At 49.6% G+C, this 22506-nt stretch overlaps 1 protein-coding gene across 1 annotated transcript in view; it reads left to right on the top strand.

The window, feature by feature from the left end:
* The window catches only part of DSCAM (DS cell adhesion molecule), a gene marked incomplete at its 5' end in the record, with an annotated part of 440423 nt that overhangs the window by 50419 nt on the left and 367498 nt on the right, over window positions 1-22506 (top strand). The gene's annotated exons all lie outside the window — the stretch shown is intronic.

Here is a 22506-nt window from a genome sequence, read left to right as displayed (position 1 = left end):
TCTAGGAGCGGAGCTGAGAAGGGGATTCTTGTGCAAATGACTGAGGATCCTCGGAAAAGGGCCATGTCAGGGGCGGGGGGAATCAGGCATGTGGTTTCAGTGTGAGGGGCGGGAGGAGTCAGGCATGTGGTTTCAGCTGGAGGCTGAGCTCCCCTGACCTCCAGGAGGCCTGGAGCGCAGTGCCCTAGAGCAGTGGTCGGCAAACTGCGGCTCGGCAAGCCATGGCTCGTGAGCCACATGTGGCTCTTTGGCCCCTTGAGTGTGGCTCTTCCACAAAATACCGACTTCTGCTCATGGACCACGAAGTTTCAATTGCACTGTACTTGCGCGCCCGCATGTGGTATTTTGTGGAAGAGCCACACTCAAGGGGCCAAAGAGCCACATGTGGCTCTTGAGCTGCGGTTTGCCGACCACAACCCTAGGGGATTTGTTCCACCCGTGGCCCTGGGGCCACCCCACCCTTTGAACTTCAGCTCAGCCAGTTGCTCACTGTGGGCTCCCCAGGAGTATGGGGAGTGTCCTTCAGGGTGAGCTCACTCTCATTTGGCAGGGACATTCTCTGGGGTGAGGGGGTGACGGAAGCTGAGAGGCATTGGCTGCTGACACTCTGAGTGGCGAGGAGATGGGTCCACGGGTTCGGAACAGGGGCTCTGCTGGGCTGCCACAGCTCCCACCATGCCAATGATTCTTAACGGAATCCTGGGAGGTTGTGGGCTTTGTGATAGGTCCTGATGGGTGACAAGTGTCAACCACTTTGCATGGCAGGAGACACTCACCCAGGGTACCGTGTTGTACCGCTCGGCAGATGCCCACCATGCCTCCAGCTGTCTGCAGTGGTGAGGGTAGTGCCCCGGTTCAGAGGCGCAGGGGGCTCAGCAGGAGAGGCTCGCGAGCCACAGAGGCCATTGGGGTGGGTGGGGCTCCTGCCCAGGGGAGACTGTGGCAGCTTCTAAACCTACGGGAGGTCCGCACAGAACCCCGAAGACCTGAAGGTGTAGGATTCAGGCCTGTGATAGTTTGAACTGCGAGGAAAGAGATGGGCCGTAACCACTGCATTGCTTTTTCATCGATTACTCACGAAACAGTAACAGAAACTGGGAATGAATTGTGTTGACACAACAGGACATTGTATCAGTCCTTATTAGAAAAAATCTGTATCTGTTCCATTAATCCCAGCCATCTTATTTTGCTGTCTCAGCCTGTGCAGCAAAAAATGAATATTTTTCACAGCCTCCTTCCCATTAACATGGTCAGATTTTATGAAATAATAAAAAGCATCCACATGAAGATGACACCTTAAGATCCAGTCTCACTTCCTCTCTCCATTGTATGCAAGGCATGCATTTCCCCTGGAAAGACAACATGCATGTAAAATTCAATTACCTGGCGGTTTTAGGTTGCGTCCCCTGTGTACTCCCTGGGAACGCATTTCCAAATCAGAAACAGTTTTGGAGGCAGTAGCAAGAGCATCACAAATCAAACAGATTGGCTTCAGAGTTTTACCTAAAGTAATTGAGGATAAACGATGAATGGTCCTGGATTCCCTATTCCATCTTCATCCCATCTTCAGCTGGCACTTGATTTTTTTTTAAAAAAATATTTGTATTGATTTCAGAGAGAAAGAGCGAGAGAGAGATAGAAACATCAGCAATGAGAGAGCATCATTGATTGGCTGCTTTCTGCACACCCTCCACTGGGGATCAAGCCCGCAACCTGGGCATGTGCCCTGACTGGGAGTCCAACCATGACCACCTGATTCATGGGTTGACGCTCAACCACTGAGCCACACCTGCAGGGCCAGCTGGCACTTGATTTACGCAGAGGCACCGTTGAGATAGAAACGAACCACACATCGGGGACCCAGTACCCAGGCTGAGCAAGGCCTGGAGATGCCCCTCTAAGAAAGGGCCGAGGAGGCGGCCCATCCCACCCGGGGTAGGCGTGGAGAAAGGAAAACCCGCTCACCGTCCCAGGAAGCAGCGCGCACTTTCAGAATCCCACATTCCGGGAGAATTGCAAAGGGCGCGCTGTTCTCTGCGATGAACTTCACTGCTTTCTACTCCCGGGACGAGCCCTCCATCCGGTTCCCTCCATCTCAGCTCAGAGCTGAGTGAGGACGGCAGCCTGCGTGTGCACCAGGCCCTTGAAGGACCCCCGGGGCCTGCTCCAAGTGCACCCCAGGGCCCCTCTGTCCCCGCTGCGTCCTGCACGCCCGGCGGGCCCCTGTCCTGCAGCGTCAGGCCCAAAGCGGTCTGTCCGCTCAGGAGCCTCTGCAGCTCCCCGCAGGCCCCTCGGAAGGCAGCCGGCCTGGGAGCATGTCTCCCCCACGCCCGCCCCGAGTGGCCTGTGCTCACCCCACCCCGCTTCAATGGCTGCTCTTCTCCTTCCCAGACATTCTAAATCTTCCCGAAGGTTCCAGGAGAAGAGGCTGCCCAGGTCTTCGTGCTCCTCAACCGTGCAGCTTTTTCACCTCCTTTTAAACGTTTTGTGTGTATTGATGTTTTATTTAGATTTATTTTTGCTGTACCTTGGTCCTCAATACGCTTTTGTTTCTTCTTAGTAACTGATCAAAGGTTTCCTAAATAGGCTCTAAGGGTTTCAGGGTTGGATGCTCTGTTTCTTGTCTTACCAGCTGAGCGGTTTGGGCAGCTTACCTCAACATTCCGGGTCTCAGATTTCTCATCTGGAAAGTGGGGAATAATAGTAACATCTGCCTCCTGTAGGGCTACTGTGAGAATTAAGTAAGTTTTCATGCTGGCAGGGACAGGAAATTTCCCCTTTCCCTCTTAGTTCCTTGAGATGATCAAATACTTCAAATGACATACAGCAGATTAACAGGGGAAAATCAAGTTTATATACACTCATATGGAGATTTCTACAACCGCCCTGGCCAGTGGTGCAGTGGTTAGAGTGTAAGCTGAAGTGCGGAAAAGTCCCGGGTTCGATTTCCGGTCAAGGGCATGTACCTGGGTTGCAGGTTTGATCCCCAGCCTCAGTCCAGGTGCGTGCTGGAGGCAACCAATCGATGTGTCTCTCTCACAGCAATATTTCTCTCTCTCCCCCTTCCTCCCCTCCTCTCTTCCACGCTTTCTAAAAATCAATGGAAAAATGTCCTTGGGTGAGGATTAAAAAAAGAAAAAGAAATTCCCATAATCATGAAGATTCCAAACACAGGCAAAAGGAGGTTTGCATGTCATTCTGGGCGAAGGGGAGGGAGCAGGGTCTAGGCCAGTGATGGCGAACCTTTTGAGCTCGGCGTGTCAGCATTTTGAAAAAACCCTAACTTAACTCTGGTGCCGTGTCACATATAGACATTTTTTGATCTTTGCAACCATAGTAAAACAAAGACTTATATTTTTGATAATTTATTTTATATATTTAAATGCCATTTAACAAAGAAAAATCAACCAAAAGAATGAGTTTACGTGTCACCTCTGACACGCGTGTCATAGGTTCGCCATCACTGCTCTCGGACTTCAAAGGCAAGTCAGGCGATGCCGCGAGATGGACAGAGCTCACAGCTGGTAAACCCAGGTGTTCCGGGCCATCTTCACAGTGGGACGCAGCGAGGACTTGGGTCCATGTGCCGTGCAGGGCTCCTTGCTGTCTAGCACACCGGCTCCTGTTCAGCTGCAGTTCCTGTGATGATGGCTCCTCCTAAAGCAGGTCCTCACGGAACCCTTCTAGGCAGCTGTGGGGAGGCCAGGGGCCCCTCCTGAGTCCCCTGAGCCTGATGCTGTTCAGCCTGAAATAACCCTCATGCCGAGGGGCACATCATGGGGCGACTTGTTCTGAACCCCTACTGTGCACACAGCTTTTCGAGCAGCACCCGGCCAGTTGCAGGAGGTGAATGTTAGCTGTTACCTCTTCTCCGACAAACCCAGCCGTGCCAAAGATTCAGGGCTGCTGGTCTCCGTTTGGCCACACCAGTGACTTTGATTTCATGGAGAAAAATCACGATTTTCAGGGAGTGAGTTTCGAAGCTGGTGCAGGACCTTCCCTGTATTTTGTGGCCTCCCTCCTTCTGGAGTCTGAGCTTAACAGTGCTACACCATCTTTTCTAGAAGACTTCTCAGAAAATCCAAATGATTAACAAGATGAATGGAGGGCCAGCCAGTGTGGCTCAGTGGTTGAGCATCAACCTATGTAGCAGGAGGTCATGGTTGATTCCTAGTCAGGGCACATGCCCTGGTTGGGGGCACGATCCCCAGAGGGGGCACACAGGAGGCAGCCAATCCTATTCTCTCTCATCGTTGATGTTTCTCTCTCTCCCTCTCCCTTCCTCTCTCTGAAATCAATAAAAAATACTAAAAAAATTAAAAATATGTTTATGGAGGAACAAATAGTTTATCACAGAAAAATAAATGTGTCACTTTTTGTTCTGGAATGTTCCTGATGAGGGGGATCTGGCACCAATTATGGTCCCTCAGAGCCTCAGAGGAGGTGGCAGAGGTCAAGATGGACCTTGTGCGCCTCTAAAGGCGGTGATTTTCAATCTGTGCTGCAAGAAGTTTTAAAACATGTCGCACCTGACTATTTAGGGCATTGACGTCTTTCCCCTCAGATTGTCAAAAAAAAAAAAAAAAAAAGCAACAGTCAACACAGCAGTAGCCATTCAGTGTGAATGTTCTGTCTTGAACCATAAATATCTAGGTCATGTAACAGAGTTGCATCTTATTGGTCACGTTGCATAATAAGATTGCATTTGATTGGTTAATTCTTAGTACCAGAAACCTTTACATACAAGAATAGGCACCTGATGTTTTTAAAAAGTCACCTTGGAGCAAAAAGCATAGGTCATTACTATTGTTTTGTAAATCAATCAAAATATACCTATTTTTTTGTTAGATCGGCAAAAAGTATAATTGTTGGTGTGCTGCAGAATTGTAGTAGTGTGTGTGCCAGGAGATGAGCAGCCTGACCTAGCTGCCCCGCGGTGCAGGCTCCCGTGAGGCATTATGGGCACACAGCCCCCACTGCCCTCTGCAGATTGTTTAGCCCCCAAAGGACTATACCCTGACACTGAAGGAGGTATTTACCTACCGTATTTAATGCCACTCTTCTGGTAGCCTCCCTGTGGGATAAACTTCAGCCACGTCTCACGTAGACCTCCTCCAGTGTGTGTCTCCTCCATAAGCTCCTCCATCCCGCCCCCCCAAACCTCCCCCTGCAGACCCTGCCCAGGGTTTAGGCTCCACTGCTGTTCCTGGTAACTGCTGGCCTCCCTCTGCCCACAGTCAGGAAACCTGCCTTCACCTGGAAACACTCCCAGGTCGGGGGATGTAGGTCACCGGGGCTTCTAACAGATGGGGTTCTGAATTTGCTGGGGAAAGAGCGTGCCGTGATGTGCAGCAAACCGTGCAAACACCTGGGAATGGAAACTATGTCTGATGAGTATAAACTCGAGTTGGATTTCTTCATTAGGCCCAGCTGTGGGCTGGTCACTTGTTTCATTCCTGCCCCCCCCCCCCCCCCCCCGCCCTGACGGAATTGTGGGAGGGGCAGAGAATAATGGTTCCTATTGGTGGAAAACAAGATGTGATTTCCGCAGGCATCAGATCCCACAATGCCCATAACGTCACGTGGAAACCTGTGTAAAAATGCAGGGTGCATACACAGCACGTTAGGATGCTGTTCCCAGGATGATCACACCGCAGTCCCCAAAGGCCGCATCACTGTAAAGTAAGGGTGCAGGTGGGTGGGTCCCCTCTAGTGGCTCAGAGCTGCAATCTGGGTGCAGAGCAGGCTTGGGGTGACCTTGTTTTCTTTAGTGAACTTACAGCCATGTGTTAAAAGCTTGGATGAATTTGTCAAATCCACATTTCTGTTTTCTACCATTGTTAGTCAGCGTTGGAGTGTTTTGTAAGTCATTTCTCCTTAAGCACACTTTTTATTATTCTTTTTTTTCTTTTTTGACCCTGTCACCAAACCTCTGCATATGTAGGGAAAATAAAATGCAATATATTTTTTAGTGGTGGGAGGGGGGAGAAGAAGAAGGAGGAGGAGGAGGGGGAGGAGGAGGAGGAGGAGAGAGAAAAACTGCCAAGTAACCTACTTGTCAATGTGGAGTCACTATGGGTAACGCAGCTCCAAAGATCCCCAAGGTCACAGGGGGCCGCCATCTGCGGAACTGGCAGTGCCTCCCGTCAATGAACTGGGCTGCCCAGGACCAGCTGGGAGCGGGGCTGGGCCCAATACCAAGTGGTGCGCTGCATGTGAAATGCAGCCTGAGCTGTCTGGACGCCCAGTCCTGAGCTCGCTGTTCTGCTGTGAGGGAGGCTGGTCCTAAGGGAGGCCTATCCTCCCTACCGCAGGCGCAGGCGGGGCAGTGTTCTTTGCATGGCCTCCCACCCTGGCTGCCGAAGCTTACTTACATGTCATCCTAACACCTGCTCAGGCTGCGAAAGCCCGCAGACATCAGGGAGCCAGACCCCCGTGTAGGGAGTGGCCGCTGCCTTGGGTGCATCCAGCGGCTACTGGCTGCCCAGTGCCTGCTTGGTGCCTGGCCGTGGCCCTGCTCAAAGGGATTTGGACCCGGGCCCCTGGCAGGATCTGGCCGTGCTCTGGTTCTGCCCCTTCTATTCGTGTGTCCAGTTCGATCCCTGCTATTTCCGGCTGACGAGGTGTAGGAGACACACCTGCAGGCCAAGGCCGCGGTGCTTGTGTGGAGGGAAGCAGGGCTGGTGCTGTGCCGTTCTCACAGTCAGTCTATAATTTTCTCTTTTATTTTTCTGAACTCACCCCGTCCCCTGGGCTGCTGACATGTTTTTATTTAATTTTTAAAATATTTTTTGTTAAAAAAATGTAATTACAGTTGATACACAATATTCTATTTGTTTCATGTGTACAGCACAGTGATTAGACATTTATATAACTTAGGAGTGCTCCCCTGTGTAAGTCTAGCGCCCACATGGCACCACCCACAGCTGTTTCCATGTGATGGGCTGTCTTCCCTGCGCTGCGCTTGACATCCACGACTGTTTTCCTCTCTGGCAGTTTGCAGACCTTCGTCCCTCGCCCTCTCTCACGTGTTCTTGTGGACGCGGGACTCCTTGTGCGTTACCTTCCTTCCTCTCTCCTTTCCTCCTCCGACCGCCCAGTCCTCCTCCGACCCCTCAGTCCGGCACAGTGGGATGCCTCACCAGCGGTCAGCTTCCCCCAGGGAAAACCGTGAGGAGGGGAATCCGAAAGGACCTGCTTTGCAGCTGACACCCAGCCTCCACGTTCCTCCTCAATGTTGTCACTGAGGTCCCTCAGCGTTGAGTTTATGACGCCACCTTCCTTAGGCTTAAGGATGCCGCGTATCAGGTGCCCCGTTCTGATCCGTGCCTGGCTTGGTACGTACATCCGTCTGCACCAAGTGCACGTGAGCTGGGAAGGACGTGTTTTGTAGTTTCCTCCGTGGGGGGAACGGGAGCATTTCCTTACTCTGCATTTTTGTCCTAACAGTTCATTATTTTTAATAAGTAGCAATCTCACCAGCAGCACTTCCCGCCGCAGCTCTAATAAGCCTTCCCCGCCTGGCGCTAGCTGACAGAGCCGGGAGGAGGGAGGCGGCGGCAATCTGAAACCTTGTTAGAAATTTATGAAGTGCTAAAACGTTGTATTCCCAGGGGCTGGCGTGCCAGCTGTCACCCCAGCACCGGCTGCCTGCCTCCCGAGGGTCTGGGTCCGAGCAGGGCGGGGTGTGGCTGCCACACGGGGGTGTGGCGTGGGGCGAAGGAGGCCGCATCCTTGGCACAGGGCAGGGGAAGCTAATGATGTTCCTTGCCCCTGACCAGGGGTGGCGATGAGAACTGGGGGGCATCTGGACAGGGAAACACAGAGCAGAATGAAGGCCCTTCGCTGCCTTTAATAAAACTCATTGGCAGCGTCATGAGAAGGCTCAGCCTCGGGCGGGGACACTGAGACAGACGAACACCCGCCTTGCAGGGCCTGCAGCAGATACGCAGCCTGTTTCTAGCAAAATGGCCCTGAACTAATTTCTTCTGGGAAAAAACACGCCTTCGTGCAGCTCTTACAAGGCCTGTCGTGCAGGGTGTAGCCTATGGCAATGACGTCATACCTCCAAATACGCCCCCTCCTTTTTCTAGAGCCTCAAATTCCTTCCTCAGGGGACACTTCTGTTGCTGTTCTTAATGGGAGATTACCACTGGTGGCCACAGACACCCTGGGGAATAAACAACTCCTAATAACGCTGCAGAGGGGCTCACAGACTCTGAGCTGGAGGGAGATTACACCGGGCGCCTGACCTGTGACCTGTCACCTGTGACCTGGTGGAGACGGGAGGTCCCACCCAGGCAGCAGGGCCAGCAGGAGGCAGATCCCACCAGGAAGCAGCTGGCGGTCTCCAGGCTGGCAGGCGCCGGGGGCCCAAGGGTAGCATTCCCTGCCGGTCTCAGATCACCCCACTGGGTGGGGGCGGACAACCGGCCAGTCTTTGCTTTGATCTCCCCTAGAGCTCTGTTGCAAACATCCTGTGAGGGTCTCATCGCAACAGAGTGTGAGAGCACCTCCCACAGTGGCTGCCCTTTCTGCCCAGGGAGAAGTCTTGGTCATAGTTTTAACGTCATAGGGGCAGCATCTGTAGATGATGGAAGGGTATTCCCAGTGATGGGGCTGGCTTTGCTCTAAGGGCAGCTCCGATTTTTGTCTCAATGCAGGCTACCCAGTTCCTTTCCGTACCCTGTTACTTCTGACTCTGCCAGTTGTCCTCTGTACGCATATTAGGTGTGTGTCCCCTATTAGCCTGATCTATAGTGTGATTTCTACAATAGGAAAAGGAGTTAAGTAGGACATTTAAGATGACTGTACTCATCTTAAGGTTATTTAAAAGTAATTACTACCATCAGTTGGAAGTGCTACCTCGGGCTACTCTGATAGAAATGTGCACCTAACAATCCAATTAGTTTGTAAATGGATTAGTCTGTTTCTTGACCAATGCATTTGCTTTAAATCCAGTACAATACAGGCCTAAATAGTGTCAGTTGTATCTGCTTGCTCTTTGTATAAATTTGTTGTTTCATCTCTAAGTGGAGGATCTATTCATCCTGCACCCCCCCCCCCCGCCCCGTTAAATGTGGCTTCATGTATATTTTTGCTTTTTAAACTATGATTCATGTCTTTTATCTAGTTCCATAATCTTTATTAGATTATTTTAGCACTTTTGGTGATTTTAAGAATTTCCACTGAGGCACAATCCCAGGTGAAGTTTGATACTGTGATGCTGAAAAGGTTCTAGAGCAGTGGTTCTCAACCTTCCTAACGCCGCGACCCTTTAATACAGTTCCTCATGTTGTGGTGACCCTCAACCATAAAATTATTTTCGTTGCTACTTCATAACTGTAATTTTGCTACTGTAAACAATATGTAATTACATATGTGTTTTCTGATGGTCTTAGGCAACCCCTGTGAAAGGGTCGTTCGACACCCAAAGGGGTCGCGACCCACAGGTTGAGAACCGCTGCTCTAGAACATTAAGCCATTCAGTGTCCCGCTGCCCTCTGGGAAGAGGTGACTATTGAGCACTTGAAATGTAGTCAGGATGACTGAGCAGTAGAGTTATTGTATTTAATTTTGGTGAATTGGAACGTAATGGTCACATGTTCTGGTGGCTGCTACATTGGACAGCACAGTTCCCGAGGAGAAAGAATGTAGCTGAGCTGTGGAAGGTTTTGGCCAATCCAAGGACTTCTGCAACCTGGAGATAAGGCTAAGGTGCCACCACATTGGATTCATCCAAGTTTCCATGGAGTACGGTCATTTTCTGGGATACAGCAGACCACGGAAAACCTCCTGATCCTCTAACTTGGAGGTTCCTGGTAGATACTCTCCCAAAACATTTAATAACGAAATAAAGCAACGTGCTCGTCAAACACCTGCCGTGGAGCAGGAGCATCCACAGGCTGGCAGGAGACAGAGGAAAATGCTTTTTCACTTGAGCTTTTCACGCAGTGGACGTGGAAGGGCTGATTGTGATTCAGGTGGAGCATCCCTGACCAGGGGCTAGGCCAGGGGTGGGCAAACTTTTTGACTCGAGGGCCACAGTGGGTTCTTAAACTGGACCGGAGGGCCGGAACAAAAGCATGGATGGAGTGTTTGTGTGAACTAATATGAATTCAAAGTAAACATCATTACATAAAAGGGTACGGTCTTTTTTTTTTAGTTTTATTCATTTCAAACGGGCCGGATCCGGCCCGCGGGCCGTAGTTTGCCCACAGCTGGGCTAGAGATTTGGGGCCATACTTTCTCCTGTCACTAGACAGCCATTATTTCCTTTATTCATTGTACAGATATGTATTGAGTGTCTATGATGTAATAACTAGAGGCCCAGTGCATGAAATCATGCGCAGGTAGAGTCCCTAGGCCTAGCCTGCAATCAGGGCCATCTTCCGCCTGCTCACCAGTCCCAGCGCCGCCCTGCCGCCATCCACCCTGTTTTCCATGCTTCCCTGTTTGCCATGCTGTGATCGGAGCCTGCGGCTGGGGCCGGGGGTAGAGGGGGTGAGAGGGGGAGGGACCAAGAGGTGGTCAGTGCACCTCAGTGACTGGTTGAGCGGTCATTCCAGTTGTTATGGTCGCTGGCCTTTTATTGTATAGGATTGCTGCGGCTATATTAGAGAACAAACACCTTCCTTCCTCCTTCTTCCCCTCCCTCCCTGCTTCCCAATTTCCTTCCCCTCTTGCCTTGCTCCCTCCCTCCTTCCTACATTCATGCATTTCCTTAGTTATTTCCTTGAGCTTTACCCACAGGGCTCCGGTTGAACATCTGTTCTTATCCAGTGCTAGAACACTATTCTACATGAACTGCATGTCTTTTCAATATTGCCTCAGGTCGTCTTGCTCTCCATGCCAAATTGTCAGCTGTCGGTAGAGCCACAGGTAATTTTCCTAACAAAGAACATTTATTTAATGGAGCCTCTGACTCATGACGTAGTTTCCAGCTGCATGCATGTAGAGAGAACCCACGTGTGAGTGAGAGAGGGGCCCAGCTGCCTCGGGGCAGGAGGAAGTGCTGAGCTGGCCTTTCAGAAAAGGGGAGACAGCTCAGAAAGGAAGCACCCACCCACTCTTGGCAAAGTCTTTGGGGGCGGGGAGCCCATTCCCTCATCAGCGTAAAGACCCTCACATGCTACTTGGTAAAACCCCGAGGTTTGTGTAATGAATCAGCAATTTTCTCATCATGACCATGTGCTGTTGGGGGGTGCAAAATAAGAGAACCTTCCCCTTCTTCTTGCCTTTACTGTTCTTAGAGGCCAGTCTCCTGGGATGAGTTTTGTCATCCCTTTGGGCTGCACAGCCAAGAAAAAGCAGCCTGGTTTTGCAGCACTGTGAGTGTGTTACACCCCTGAGTATGCAGAACAGATCATCAGATCAATGTGGCGGGGGGCGGGGAGCGGCGGGGGGCATTTATCTTCTGAATATTGGATTCTGGAGAGGTGATGTTGCTGATGTGCTCTGAGTGATTTTTCTCATCTTTTTATAATGCAACTTAAAGATTTGTTACACTAAGAAAATATAAACATGTAGAAAATCCTTATCTAATTTAAGAAACAGAAGGGTGTCCTTGAAAATCCCTGTGTCCCCTCCAATCACATCCCTTCCCACAGAGGCACCCCCTCTCCTGAACTGGATGTTAGCTCATCCTTGCTTTTTTTTTTTTTTTTTTAATATATTTTATTGATTTTTACAGAGAGGAAGGGAGAGGGATAGAGAGTTAGAAACATCGATGAGAGAGAAACATCGACCAGCCGCCTCCTGCACTCTCCCTACTGGGGATGGGCCCACAACCAAGGTACATGCCCTCGACCGGAATCGAACCTGGGACCTTTCAGTCCGCAGGCCAACGCTCCATCCACTGAGCCAAACCGGTTTGGCTCATCCTTGCTTTTCTTTGTGGTTGGGCCACAGATGTTTGTGGCCTAAGGGACATCTTGCTAAGATGTGTGTGTTCTTGAACTTCAGGCGATTAGAACCACAGAGGAGGTGTTCATCTGGGACCGGCTTTGTTCTCTTTAACATTATTGCTTTGAGATTTATCCATGATGATGTGTATAGTCTGTCCATTCAACAGATAATTTGAGGAAGATTACTGTGTGTCGCACATTGATTCTAGGTGCTGGGGATATAGCAGAACAAAACAGGCAAACAGCCCTAGGAGATGAAAAGGGGCAATAAAGATACCTAGAATATGTAGTCAGCCCATAGTGATACAGTTGGGGTATCGAGAAAAATGAAACAGCAAAGAAGAGCAGTGTTAGGGGAAGAGTAATTTAAGGGGAAATGTGGCATTTCAGTGCGGATGTTCAGACAGAGAGGCTGAGAAGGGGACATCTGGGTGAGTACCTGGAGGAGGTGAGGTGGAGAGTCCACCAAGCAGGTATGATGCTCAGTGAAATAAATCTGACAAAGGTGTTGGGGGGAGAGCTTCCAGGCAGAGCAAGCAGCGTGCACCACTGTGTCTGGTGTGTTTCAGATGCCGTAAGGAGGCCACTGTGGCAAGAGCAGGGGAAGCAAGGGGTGCAGTAGCTGATGGGAACAGAGAGGAAGTGGGAGATGGAAGCCACTGCAGGTGTTTGAGCAGACTGACACGATGTGACTTATCATATGACACTTCTGACTCATTATATGACAGGGTTTCTCTGGCTACTGTGGTGAAAGTCGACCTAATGAGGGCGGGACATGAGGCAGCAGACAGATAGGGGTCATTGCGATACTGCTAATGGCAGGTGAAACGGACATGGCGAAAGGTGGGCATGTTTCCAGGAGATAGAAAGGGTGAGTGTTGGGGCTTTCTGATGGGTTGGATTTGGGGTGACAGAGCAAGTGACAGTTGATTTCTGCTTCCAATTATAACTGCTACGGGCTGAGCAATTAGGGTGGCACAGGGCTGCTTGCAGAGCTGGTTTTCACAGCCGGGAGCTACGGGGACTTCTCTCCTGGTGCTGGAACCCGGGCTGGGGGCCTGGTGTGGGGCTGGGACCCCGCTCCTCAGGGGGACTCCACCGCCAAGACACCCCTCCTGTTTCTTAGTAAAGGCCTGCTGGGCTTTTGGTCTGCGTGTGGCGAGAGGAAGCCTCACTGCTTCTTCCAGAGCTGGGCTTTCATGAAGAGCGTTTCCGCCTGTGACAGTGGCCTGGCTGCTGAAAGTCATGTCTGAAAACTAGACTGAAGTGGAATAAGCAACTGAGACCAAACTTCTTGCCCGATTTAGGAGATTTTCTTTGCTGGGGAAAACTGTAAGCTACAAGTTTTAAGGGACACGGTGACTGTGGGAAATAAAAGCTGTATTTTATCCTCAGTGTTACGGGCTGAATTGTGTCCCTCCCCCCTAAATGTTCTGCCTAGCACCTCAGAATAAGGCCGGATTTGGAGATGGAGCCTTTACAGAGGTCATTAGGGAAAAGGGTGTCATTAGGCGGGGCCCTAATCCAAGATGATTAGTGTCCCTCTAAGACAAAGGAAATAGGACTCATGGTCACACAGAGGGAAGACCGTGTGGCCACACAGAGCAAGTGGCCATTTACAAGCCACAGAGACACCAAACCCGATCTCAGACCCCAAGTCTCCAGCATTGTGACAAAATAAATCTCTGTTGCTTAAGCCACCCCGTCTATGGTAATTGTTGTGGCTGACCCAGCAACCCAATACACTGATGGGAAATTAATAACAGGGAGGGGGCGGTTGTTGGTGAACACACCTCTTTCCTATACAAGCTTCTCTGTCACTGCCCCGCCCCCACGTAGGTGGGCTTCTCTGTCTGATCCTCAGGGGCAGGACCCCACCTTTCCCTTTAAAGGGGCCAGGCTCCTCCCGTTACGCTGTCGTCCCCTGTCTAGATCAGGTAGGCTCCTCCTTTCTCCTGGTCAATGGCTGAGATAAGGGAAGGTGAAGAGAGGAGGGAAGGTAATCCTCTCCTCAGCCTACGTGTGCAGAGCAGACACAGTTTACATACGATCTTTTATGCTATTTTATTACTAATTATACTAATTGCCTTTCATTGAACATTTATTGGCCAGAAATTACACTAAATAAACATTTATTTGCATAAGTATAAGCTCAGTTTAGTTCCATTTTAGTGATAAATAGATTGAGGCTTAGATAAATTAATTTGCTCTAGGTCCCATTGTTGTCCAGCTAGACAGAGCCCAGAGCAGCGTGGCAAGCAGAATGATTCAAGAAATGCCAGCAAGAAGTCGGTCGGTACCATCAAGGTCCGGTGAAGCAAACACACAATTAGAAGGAGCCGCCCAGGCTCTCCCTCCTGGTTTTAGGTTTGTAAGCAGAGGGACCGAGGCCAGGCTGACCCAGGCTGGTTCTCCCCTCACTGTGACTTGGAGCCATCAGCCCTGCAATTAGTTGCTGATCTGTGACTTATGAATCACTGCCCAAGAGGTTGCTGGCTTTTACGTTCATATTCCTCCAATAGCCGCTGAAAATGTTGCTTTATTTCCGTATGAAGCTTTTTTAGTAAATGTGTGATCTTTACTATATTCATCATTCCCATATAACAGTGAAATCAAAACCTACCTTTACAACTAACAGACAGAATTCAGAAACCCGTTAGTAAAAGTCATCCATTAGTAAAATCAAGAAATCAGACAAGGGAAATATCTTCGATAGTCTTAACTCCCAGAATTCTAGAACATTCCTTTCAGTCTTTTTTTAAAAAAAAAACATATAAACTTATTTTTCAAATTGAAATCATGGTATAATCGCAATTTTGCTTTCTGTTTACATTGTATCTTAAATATTTCTATAGTATTTCATAATCTTTTTAAATGTAATTTTGATCCATAATATTCCAGTAAACCAATGCTCCACAATTAATCATTTTCTTCTTATGGCTTATTTAGATAATTTCCAACTTTGTAGGGTCTTAAAGAAGATCAGAAAGGATAACTTGATGCCGAAATCATCTGTGCTAATTAAGATCATAAGCTCAGAGTGAGTTATAGAAGGAAAGCCTGGGCTGGGAATGCCACAGATCTGGCTTGAGTTGTGACTCTGCCACTTGTTAGCCATATGGCCTGTGTGGACATCCATGGGAGGCAACCAATTGATGTGTCTCCCTCACATTGATGTTTCTCTCTGTCCCTCCCTTCCACTCTCTCTAAAAGTCAATGGAAAAATTTCCTTGGGTGAGGATTAACAATAAAACACATATAAAATATAATTTTTAAATTTTAATCCTATAGAATAAAAGCCCAATATGGTGTCATATCCTCTGGTCGTCCAGTCAGCCATTCAACCAATCAAAGCGTAATATGCTAATGATATGCTAGGGCCGCTCAACTGGTCGCTATGACATGCACTGACCATCAGGGGCAGACAGTTGACTGGTCAACCAGTGGTTATAATGTGCACTGACCATCAGGGGGCGATGCTCCAACCAGTAGGTTAGCTTGCTCCAGGGATCTGGCTGATCCAGACTGAGCGAGATGGGTCAGACATGCCCTCGAGCCTCTCATGGTCCCTCCCCTGCTGGCCAACCTCCTGTGTCTCTCCCCGGCCCCAATCTGCACCGGTGGGGTCCCTCGGCCTGGCCTGCACCCTCTCGCAATCCTGGAACCCTCAGCGAATGTCAGAGAGCTGGTTTTGGCCTGATGGTAGAACAACCAGTCACTATGACATGCACTGACCATCAGGGGGCAGATGCTCAACACAGGAGCTGTCCCCTGGTGGTCAGTGCGCTTTCACAGGGGGGGACGCACCACTCAGCCAGAAGCCAGGCTCATGGCTGGCGAGCACAGTGGTGGTAGCTGAGGAACCCCAAACCCCCACCCCCACCCCAAGCACACGAATTTTGTGCACTGGGCCTCTAGTATATTTAAATTGAGAAGTAATTGAAATATAACATATCAGTTTCAGGTGTACAACGTAACCTAGATTTACTGTATGTATATGTATTGTGAAATGATCACCACAGTAAGTCTAGCTAATCTCCATCTCCACACTTAGTTACACATGGTTTCAATGAAAAGCATATTTTAAAAATCAATAAAATATATTTAAAAAATAAAATAAAGACTCCTTAGAGCAGCCCCGCAGTCTGGTCTCCTTAGAAGCCGTTGAAGCCGAGAGTCTTCCTTTGAGTTTCCTTGGATTTGAGGCCCTGCGTTCGGTCTTCAGGCCGAGTTCCCAACGCCTTCAGGGGCTGTGCATCCCCAGACCGAGTGCTTGCACAGCTCATCCAGTGCTTCGGGCTCAAGCTCCTCCTCGTTCGTTAAGTGCTGGCATTTGGAGGATGTAGTGAAGGCCTGTCATGTGTTTTCAAGTGCAGGGCCACTGATGTTGGGATTTTAGGAAAGCCAATCAGACAACCTGGTTCCCTTCCTATACCTCTTCGAGGATGAGAGTCGGGGGGAGCAAGGGAGGAGAGAGAGAGAGAGAGAGAGAGAGAGGGAGAGAGAGAGAGAGAGAGAGAGAGAGAACGCACATGGAGATGAAACTATCATTTCGTGACAAAGTCTCAGTCTGAGCCCAGAGCCAGGCTGAGCTCAGTGGACCACGTGGGGGAGAGCAGACCAGAGGACCTGGTCCCTGCAGGCAGACAGGTGCCAGAGGAGAGGGAGAGGGGATGTGCCCCACCTCCTCCCAAACTCGCCTCCTGTCTGGGGTGAGGGAGGGAAGGACAGAAGCCCGAGGGTATTGCCTTTCCATTTAGGGTTCCTCAGCCATGCGCTGCTGACTTTCGGAGCTGGGTAATCTTTATTGGGGTCCCTGTCCTGTGTACTGTAGGAGGTTGAGCAGCACCCCTGGCCTCTGGTCTTTATGTATTGTAGCACCCCAGCCCGCAGTGCGACAATCAACAGTGTCAGCAGGCATGGCCAAGTGGCCCCTCAGTAGAGAACCACCTCTCCGATATAAGGAACCTCCACGTGGAAGAAGAGACCCAGGGTGGGGATCGAAGCTGGCAGATAGCCAGCGGGCAGCGTCCACGGCCCTCCCGGCTCTGTCCCAGCTCCGGCTGCGCCTCCTCCTCCCCACTTTCTCCACCCTCCCTTCTTGCCTTTCCTGTCACCTGTGGCTCACAGCAGGGCAGCAGCAACTACCTGGCTTTGTTCCTCCAGTGCCTACATGCACCCTCTGCCCCCTCCCACCCCATCCCACTCCCGATGCTGGCACAGCCCTTGGCATAGCATGGCCTCATGGGTTGTATTGATTTTAGAGAATGTGTTTCTCAGATATTGGAAGAAAAACGGATGCGGACATTTTTCCATATAAAACTTGAGCTGTCGGTGTAATTTCCCCAGATCACTTTATGCGTGCGTCTGACCTGCCAAGTGCATAGATCTTACCCAGCGCAGGAAGCAGAGACTTTTACGGTGGAAGGAACAATAGCCAGAGATCGTCATCTCCGAGGGGCTGGCTCCACGCCCAGTGCTAGCTTGCAGATCATTAAATAGTGATAATGGTCACATCTACTGCCTTCTTCACATTTTGATTCCTCTCAAGAAGTGATTTTAATTCATCATTCTTATGCTTCTGTCTTGGATTTGAGCTATAATCTCCCAGTTATAGGGGACCTGCAGCTAATTAGGACCCATTCAGGGACAAAGAGGAACCTATCATGCCATTCCTGCTCACTTGAAATGGTCTCAATAATTCTGTTATTGTGGGGATTAGAGCCAACATGTAATTCATTCCAGGACCCTCCCCACGTGCCTCAAGAAGGAGATGCCAAGACGGTCAACTTACAGAATCAAGGTATCTAGTCCAAGGCTGGTTATTTCATGCTTCTTAATCGAAAGGCGTAAGAACCTGACCATCAACCCACCAACCTTCAAGGCTGTGCCTGCACCACCATCTCACCGTCCTGAAACATTGCAGCCCGAGGCTCAGCGCTGTCGGCAGCGGTCTGCCTTTAATCTCCAGGCCAGCATGAGGACAGTTCCTATCAGGGATCCTTGGGACCATGGGTTTCCTTTCTATTGCCAACGCTTTCTAAGAGTAATAGGATTGCCTTATCGTATTTCCTAACGGTGTCCATGTGAGCATCAGTCATAAGCAAGTTGCATGCACTGCAGTTAATATGATGCTGCAGCCATCCCACAATGTGCAAATGAGGACACTGCGATCCAGAAGCGGGGGTATTGTGAGGCCAGCCCCAATCCCTGTCCCTGATCCTTCCTCTCCCCGACGTGGTGTCGCTGTGGTAACTGTTCCGTCCGCATCTCACACCAGGTACTTCTCATGTGGGGAGAGTTATAACAGGATCAGAAGCACCCTGGCATTCTTTCCTCCGTGTGATGCCATTTAAGGTTAGAACTAGTCTGTCTTTACAGATAAGACCTGATCTTTATCAAAACACCTGGAAAGGCTGGGGCTGGCACTGTCTCCCCGCTCCCTCTTGGAAATGAGTGATGCCTGGGTTGGCTTAATTTAGAATTTTCCAGTTAGACGTTCAGACGTCACAACTCAATTTGGTTTTCAGAAGCCATGGCGCAGGGAATATTTTCAAAGTCCTCCTCCTTTAAGTTTAAAAATGTTCTGGAGAATTCATGTGGCAACAGTCAGCCACCCAGGGCAGCCCGAGCCCTCAGGAAGAGATGTGCCTCGGGGACACTTCTCCGAATGAAGTGTCAAATCCAGATCAAGTCCAATTCCAGGGCCAGGGCGGGATAAGGGACTCTGCTTCATGACCTCCGTCTGCGCCCCAGGCTGCTTGGGCCCATTGCACAGCTGGTTGGTGCACATCAGGAAGGAGACTCCAGAGGCCGGGAGGGCTCCGTTCCGTGAGCCCTCAGAGCTGCTGGGGTGGCTAATGATGTGTCTGCTTGCCTTGCAACTAACTGTTCAAACCCCATTCTCTGATGAATACTTGAGAGCAGGGAGAATGCGATTCTTCTCTCTTTATCGCAGTTTCTATGACTCAGCGAATCCACGCTCGTGTGCTAGACAAACTGTCAGAATTAATGAATTCCAGCCGCGAGTTGGTCTCTGGAGGGAAAGGCCTCGTGCAGCTGTAAATTAGCACTAATGCCCCGGTGTGTTCTGAACAGGCTACGTTTCACCAGGGATTCGGCGAGGGGGTGTCTTTAGAGCAGCGGTTCTCAACCTTGGCTGCACATTAGAATCACCTGGGGATCTTTTTGAAATCCTGATTTCTGGGCCTCATCCTCCGGAAATTCTGTTTCTTTGTTATGGGGTGGGGCCACAACATGAGTAACAAAGAAACAGAATTTCCGGAGGATGAGGCCCAGCAATCAGGATTTTAAAAAGATCCCCAGGTGATTCTAATGTGCAGCCAAGGTTGAGAACCACTGCTTTAGAGGCAACCACTCTGAACACCGTGTTTTCTGGTTTGGTTGTTTCAATCCTTAATCAAAGTTTTAATTTGGGGAAGAAGTACAGCAAGGTAGGTAATTAGGGTTTTCTAGAAAAAACAAACAAAAAAAGACAGGTAGAGGAAATAAGTGCTATAATCAAAGACATGTCAGGGGCAGAGTTTTGATTTTTTTTTGTTTTTTGTGTGCAGTTCTAGTTGAAGGGTGTCCTTGCTGAGCTCAGTGTGGCTGAAGGTAGGTGATGACAGAGATGAAAGATGACAAAGACTCAGTTAGAAAGGCTTTGTTTGCAGTGAGCCCCGAGAAATACAGCTCCTGGCCCAGCACATCCTGTGATGAGAATTGGAAATCATTATGTGGCCCCAGTGGGTACGTCCGAGGCGTCTGACTTGGGGATTTCGACCTTTAAGGAGTTGAACACAAAATTGTAGGTGCCTTTGCCTCCCTCTGAGGAGCGAACCCGGGACTATCCTCTTATTCTCAGGAGGTCTGAGCCCTAACACCGTCCCTGCTCAAATGAGTTCGGGGGCAAATCCCAGGTCTGCTCCTTCCTGCAGAGGCCAAAGCTTATGTGGTTTCTCACCTCTCACATGACAGCAGCAATGACAACTTGCCTGTAAGATTGGTTTCGAGCAGTGGTCGGCAAACTCATTAGTTAACAGAGCCAAATATCAACAGTGCAATGATTGAAATTTCTTTTGAGAGCCAAATTTTTTAAACTTAAACTATATAGGGAGGTACAGTGTTATTAACTTAATTAGGGTCCTCCTAAGGCTTAGGAAGAGCCACGCTCAAGGGGCCAAAGAGCCGCATGTGGCTTGCGAGCCGCAGTTTGCCGACCACGGGTTTGAGGGTTAATGAGGTTTTGTATAAAAGTACTTTGCATGGTCCTGGCACACAGTACACGTTCAATAAACGTTAGCTGTTCAATTCCAACCAAAACAAAGGCAGGGAGGATAGATTTAAACTAAATTTAAGGTTGAGTCATGCATTGGTGGTACTGTCTTGGTAGCAATGAGGCTGGCAAGCCACATAACTAGGCAGCCCACTAATGTCAAATACACAGGCACCTCCCGGAGTGAGGGGCACCCTCCTCTTTCTACCGCCCTGACCCATACTCGGGGCCTCTGTCTTGTCACCCAGCCCAGGGTGTGACAGTAACACTCCGTGATTGAATGAGACGGGGTGGCAGAAAATGCTTTGGGATGGATCCAATGCTCTGTAGACGTACAGGCGGCATTGGGAATCACTTCTAGTGAAAGGCACATTGTAAAAGGTGCTATTTCTCTGAGATTTATTTATGTGTATTTTTTAAAATATATATTTTATTGATTTTTACAGAGAGGAAGGGAGAGGGCTAGAGAGTTAGAAACATCAATGAGAGAGAAACATCGATCAGCTGCCTCCTGCACACCCCCTACTGGGATGTGCCCACAACCATGGTACAAGCCCTTGACCGGAATCGAACCTGGGACCCTTCAGTCCTCAGGCTGACGCTCTATTCACTGAGCCAAACCAGTTAGGGCATTTTATGTGTATTTAATTGAATGGAATCAAAGTGTCATGTTTTCAAGAAGTAATTATTGAGCTGTAGCAGGGAATAAAATCAACCAACTACCTACCTTTCGGGAAGTAAAATTTGAAGGGGAGGGAGAGACAGACAATCAGAAAGGCCCATAAACAAGTAAATTATTCAGGACACGGAAGGGGATAAATGCTGTGGAAAGAAACAGCACCAGCACCGAGGGCAACCTGGAGGCCTCCCTGTGGTGGAGGCCCTGAGGTCAGAGGAAGCCTCAGGGGGAAGGAGACGGTTTGGCAAAGACTTGAAAAGGGGAGGGAGGAGCCAGGTGGTTCCCAGGCCAGGGAGACACTGTATGACACACCCAGGAGCCCAGCCTGTGGGGATGCTCCAGGGAAGGTGGGAAGGCCAGTGAGGCAGGAATGAGGGAGGGAGAGGAGGAGGAGGAGGTTACATCAGAGAAGGAACATGAGCATGGACCACAGAGTATGTGAGACATTGAGGCCCTGGCAGGTCCTCCTAATATTCAGAGCTGTACCAGAGATGGTGAAAGTAGGTTTACAGCTGCATTGTGCCTTTTTTTTTTTTTTAGTTAATAAAGCTATGGTGATGATCATAACCTGTATGTCTCTTTCTATATGAACAACTGTATACCTACTTTTGCCTACCCCTGTGTTTTCAAATTCTCTGTTTACATTGAAATATTTACTTCTTTAAAAGAAGCTTATAAATCTATTTAACTTAATTTTATGGGCTGCCAGTGCCTTTCCTCCTTATCTTCTGTTTTTTTCCACATAATATTAGCATTTGGGGTTAAACGAATATGTAGGGTTTACGTCATGATATCTAGGCAAGCACTTGCTACAGCTGAGCCACACGGCGTGCTTTGAACACGTTTCCTACCCGCTGGGTCCTTGTGTTTTCCCAGGATTAACACTCGCTTACTTTTCTGTTTCCGTGGTTTTCACTGCGGGTGTGACCCCCCTCTTCCCCCGTGCCCCGCAGCAGGGCGAGGCTCTCCTTTGACCACATGCAGCGACATCGGGGTCTCCAGACGTTCCTTTCTTCATTCATTTTTTGAAACCTCTCTGGGCTCCTCCTTGCTGGACCAGCGGACTCATTTCTGCTGTGCTCTTGTCACCCTGGAGCCCCGCAGAGTCACTGGGGAAGTTCCTTTGTTGCTCACCTGTGCTCGAGGCTCCGTTTCCTGGGTGTAACACATGCCTCTTTCTTGGTTTGCCGCCTTTGGTCTCTCTTCCAGAAGTTTCTGAGTGGGGTGCAGGGTAGTTACATGTTTTGACTTTGCCATGTCTAAAAATGCCTTTGTTTCCTGGCCTGGCAGCCTGAGTGTAGGCTTCTAGGTCCGTCCTGTGTTTTCCTGTGACAGGCACCCAGCTGTCCAGAGAGGCCCCATAGCAGCCCGTGGCACCTTCTGTCCCAAGGGAACACCCTTCCGACTTCAACGGAGGCCTGACTTGAGTGACATTTAAGTGTTCGTTGCATTCTCTAGGGGCTCAATCCTGTGTCAGCAGATGGTGTACAAGGATGGTAATGTCCCCTTTGGTACATCCAAGGCACAACGTGTTTTAGCAATGAATGGAGTCACGTGAATTAGCAATATCTTGGTGAAGCAAGAGCAAAATATGCAAAACTGGATTAGGTGGTCTGAGAGCACAGATGAAAGAGTCAGGTGAG

The sequence above is a fragment of the Myotis nattereri genome, assembly GCF_964212035.1.
Source record: "Myotis nattereri genome assembly, chromosome: 3".
Lineage (NCBI taxonomy): Eukaryota > Metazoa > Chordata > Mammalia > Chiroptera > Vespertilionidae > Myotis > Myotis nattereri.
The sequence above is the reverse complement of the archived record's forward strand: the minus strand, read 5'-3'. Positions and strand labels throughout refer to the sequence as shown.